We start from the raw sequence: 5,000 nt of genomic DNA on the forward strand, positions 1-5,000 counted from the left end.
GGCACCCCCCGGCCGTCTGCGTTCGGCTGGCCGGGAGCCGGCCGCCGCTCTCTCCGCCCGCTTCGCGGGCTCCAGCTTAAGGCTGGCACAAAGGGACGAGGTGCCGCCAACCTCGGTCGTCCCACCAACCGGGCCCTCTGGAGCCGGGAGTAAGCCGCGGCAGGCTCGACGCCCCCCGGCCGTCTGCCTCCGGCAGTGACCTTCACCATCACTGGGCCCCGGCTGGGTGCGTTCGAGTCTTTGCCCTGCCCTGCGGGATCCGGCCTTATGCCTCGTGCCGGTCGGCAACGGCCGCCGGAGCCGGCCGCCGGCTCCGGCTCTCCGCAGCTCCCGACCCCTCGGACACGCTGGGCTGGCTTGTCGGGCAAGCGCTGGGAGATGGCCGGACCGAAGAGACTGGAAGCTGGGCCGGACCACCGAGGGAACCGCCACGACGGCCGCCGAGCACCCCACTTTGCTGGCAGAACCGCGGGCCTTGCAGCCGCTGACGAGCGCTGCTCTGGAGACGAGTCACGGCTCGCTCCTATAGTACGGACCGGCACGTCCCCGCCGCCGGCAAGCTCCAAGAGCGGCGCCTCTGCGCACCGGGGAGGCGCGCCAACCACGCCGACTTTTACGATGACGTAACTGGAGGCAGCGAAAAACAGCGACCCCTTCGGCAGCTCCGACGAAGCAGCGGGGACAACACGTCTACCCCTCGGCCCCGGCAAGGCGACCAAGTCCCGCCGGAGCCGGGTAGACTTGGCCGCCCTTATCGCCGGACGCTACGCAACCAACAACCCGCGGTCGCCGGGTACCGCAGGCGGCCCCACGGGCTCCGAAAAGGGGTAGACCTGACGGCCGCCGCCGAGCCCGGAGCCGGGTAGACCTGACGGCCGCCGCCGGCCCCGGAGCCGGGTAGACCTGACGGCCGCCGCCGGCCCCGGAGCCGGGTAGACCTGACGGCCGCCGCCGGGCCCGGAGCCGGGTAGACCTGACGGCCGCCGCCGGCCCCGGAGCCGGGTAGACCTGACGGCCGCCGCCGGCCCCGGAGCCGGGTAGACCTGACGGCCGCCGCCGGCCCCGGAGCCGGGTAGACCTGACGGCCGCCGCCGGCCCCGGAGCCGGGTAGACCTGACGGCCGCCGGCGGCCCCGGAGCCGGGTAGACCTGACGGCCGCCGGCGGCGCCGGAGCCGGGTAGACCTGACGGCCGCCGCCGGCCCCGGAGCCGGGTAGACCTGACGGCCGCCGCCGGCCCCGGAGCCGGGTAGACCTGACGGCCGCCGCCGAGCCCGGAGCCGGGTAGACCTGACGGCCGCCGGCGGCCCCGGAGCCGGGTAGACCTGACGGCCGCCGCCGGCCCCGGAGCCGGGTAGACCTGACGGCCGCCGGCGGCCCCGGAGCCGGGTAGACCTGACGGCCGCCGGCGGCCCCGGAGCCGGGTAGACCTGACGGCCGCCGGCGGCCCCGGAGCCGGGTAGACCTGACGGCCGCCGCCGGCCCCGGAGCCGGGTAGACCTGACGGCCGCCGCCGGCCCCGGAGCCGGGTAGACCTGACGGCCGCCGGCGGCCCCGGAGCCGGGTAGACCTGACGGCCGCCGCCGGGCCCGGAGCCGGGTAGACCTGACGGCCGCCGCCGGCCCCGGAGCCGGGTAGACCTGACGGCCGCCGGCGGCCCCGGAGCCGGGTAGACCTGACGGCCGCCGGCGGCCCCGGAGCCGGGTAGAGCTGACGGCCGCCGCCGGCCCCGGAGCCGGGTAGACCTGACGGCCGCCGCCGGCCCCGGAGCCGGGTAGACCTGACGGCCGCCGCCGGCCCCGGAGCCGGGTAGACCTGACGGCCGCCGCCGGCCCCGGAGCCGGGTAGACCTGACGGCCGCCGCCGGCCCCGGAGCCGGGTAGACCTGACGGCCGCCGGCGGCCCCGGAGCCGGGTAGACCTGACGGCCGCCGCCGGCCCCGGAGCCGGGTAGACCTGACGGCCGCCGCCGGCCCCGGAGCCGGGTAGACCTGACGGCCGCCGCCGGCCCCGGAGCCGGGTAGACCTGACGGCCGCCGCCGGCCCCGGAGCCGGGTAGACCTGACGGCCGCCGCCGGCCCCGGAGCCGGGTAGACCTGACGGCCGCCGGCGGCCCCGGAGCCGGGTAGACCTGACGGCCGCCGGCGGCCCCGGAGCCGGGTAGACCTGACGGCCGCCGCCGGCCCCGGAGCCGGGTAGACCTGACGGCCGCCGCCGGCCCCGGAGCCGGGTAGACCTGACGGCCGCCGCCGGCCCCGGAGCCGGGTAGACCTGACGGCCGCCGCCGGCCCCGGAGCCGGGTAGACCTGACGGCCGCCGCCGGCCCCGGAGCCGGGTAGACCTGACGGCCGCCGCCGGCCCCGGAGCCGGGTAGACCTGACGGCCGCCGCCGGCCCCGGAGCCGGGTAGACCTGACGGCCGCCGCCGGCCCCGGAGCCGGGTAGACCTGACGGCCGCCGCCGGCCCCGGAGCCGGGTAGACCTGACGGCCGCCGGCGGCCCCGGAGCCGGGTAGACCTGACGGCCGCCGCCGGCCCCGGAGCCGGGTAGACCTGACGGCCGCCGCCGGCCCCGGAGCCGGGTAGACCTGACGGCCGCCGCCGGCCCCGGAGCCGGGTAGACCTGACGGCCGCCGGCGGCCCCGGAGCCGGGTAGACCTGACGGCCGCCGCCGGGCCCGGAGCCGGGTAGACCTGACGGCCGCCGCCGGCCCCGGAGCCGGGTAGACCTGACGGCCGCCGGCGGCCCCGGAGCCGGGTAGACCTGACGGCCGCCGGCGGCCCCGGAGCCGGGTAGACCTGACGGCCGCCGGCGGCCCCGGAGCCGGGTAGACCTGACGGCCGCCGGCGGCCCCGGAGCCGGGTAGACCTGACGGCCGCCGGCGGCCCCGGAGCCGGGTAGACCTGACGGCCCCTCCGTGCTCCGGGTCCGGCTGGACCGGGCTGCCGCCGTCTCCCGTCCGGGGGGTGTGTGGGGAGGTGGGGAACCGGGGGGGTGATTCGAGATTTAAGCGGGTCTGATACAAGGGCCACCCTGTCCCCGTCTTCCTGCCCGCGGTGGGCGATGGGGAGTGGGGGCATGCGTGCGTGTGCGTGCGTGTGGGCGTAATTCCCCCACCCCCCGCCCGTTTCTGGGATTTAAAGGGCTTTTAATGCAGGAGAGCGAGCACTGCGTCACACAAGAGTTATTGTCCGTATCGGTTTCCGTAGGGAAAAAGAAATCAATCAAATTCTGGTAAAATTAATTTTCTTTTAGCACGGCTAGGTGGACGATACCCCCGGAAAAATAAAACGGGGCCGATTGGAGAATCTCGATAACGCTCGACCTGCTTTGTTAAGACGCGTGTACAAATACTCCTCAATCCCCTGCGCACCAAGAACTGACCCCGGGTAAATTAAGGTCAAGGTCAAGTGACTAGCGATTCGGTGACCGACGTTTCTATCCCTCGCTTAGGACCGAGGTATTCGACGACGATGAATGAATTCCTTCGTGCGGAAATGAAGGAAATGAATCGACGTTAAAAATTAAGGAAGACTTAATTTATCGAACCAATGAAATAAACCATTGGGTTCATTGAAGAGATCCCAAAACATAAACATGGCTATGGACACATCAATAACGAAGGATCGGATTTCTTTACCAAATCTGCATTCCTCTCTTTCGGGCACGCCAAGAGGTGACGGACGGGAAAGGGAGAGAGAGGGAAGGTGGGGCCGATGAGTACCTGTTAGTAATTACTGTTAATTCTTTAATAAAGACGGCTGTAATAGATAAATTTGGCAAGAGTACGTGCAAGAGTTAGTTGTAAATTAAATGAAAATGTGAAGGGTCGCTTATCACCTTTTGAATTAACAATTTGCGCCCGAGGTACCAATCGATGATTACATACATACGTACGTACGTACCTACGTACGTACCTACATACACACATAAATAAAAGTTAAAAAAAAAAAAAAGAATAAACGCGGGGGGACGGGGGACGGCACCCCAACACCGGGCGGGGGAGGCCAGGTCTACCCCCGGGCGCCGGAGACTGCCGCCGCCTGCGGCGTGGGAGGCCAGGTCTACCCCCGCGGCGGGGGAGGCCAGGTCTACCCCCGAGCGGGGGAGGCCAGGTCTACCCCCCGCGGCGGGGGAGGCCAGGTCTACCCCCGGGCGCCGGAGACTGCCGCCGCCTGCGGCGGGAGAGGCCAGGTCTACCCCCCGCGGCGGGGGAGGCCAGGTCTACCCCCGGGCGCCGGAGACTGCCGCCGCCTGCGCCGGGGAGGCCAGGCCTACCCCCGCGGCGGGGGAGGCCAGGTCTACCCCCGTGCGCCGGAGACTGCCGCCGCCTGCACCGGGGGAGGCCAGGTCTACCCCGGGGCGGGGAGGCCAGGTCTACCCCCCGCGGCGGGGGAGGCCAGGTCTACCCCAACACCGGGGGAGGCCAGGTCTACCCCCGGGCGCCGGAGACTGCCGCCGCCTGCGGCGGGGGAGGCCAGGTCTACCCCGGGGCGGGGAGGCCAGGTCTACCCCCCGCGGCGGGGGAGGCCAGGTCTACCCCAACACCGGGGGAGGCCAGGTCTACCCCCGGGCGCCGGAGACTGCCGCCGCCTGCGGCGGGAGAGGCCAGGTCTACCCCCCGCGGCGGGGGAGGCCAGGTCTACCCCCGCGGCGGGGGAGGCCAGGTCTACCCCCGGGCGCCGGAGACTGCCGCCGCCTGCACCGGGGGAGGCCAGGTCTACCCCGGGGCGGGGAGGCCAGGTCTACCCCCCGCGGCGGGGGAGGCCAGGTCTACCCCAACACCGGGGGAGGCCAGGTCTACCCCCGGGCGCCGGAGACTGCCGCCGCCTGCGGCGGGGGAGGCCAGGTCTACCCCCCGCGGCGGGGGAGGCCAGGTCTACCCCAACACCGGGGGAGGCCAGGTCTACCCCCGTGCGCCGGAGACTGCCGCCGCCTGCACCGGGGGAGGCCAGGTCTACCCCGGGGCGGGGAGGCCAGGTCTACCCCCCGCGGCGGGGGAGGC

This window comes from Calonectris borealis, unplaced genomic scaffold, assembly GCF_964195595.1.
Source record: "Calonectris borealis unplaced genomic scaffold, bCalBor7.hap1.2 HAP1_SCAFFOLD_114, whole genome shotgun sequence".
Classification (NCBI taxonomy): Eukaryota; Metazoa; Chordata; class Aves; order Procellariiformes; family Procellariidae; genus Calonectris; species Calonectris borealis.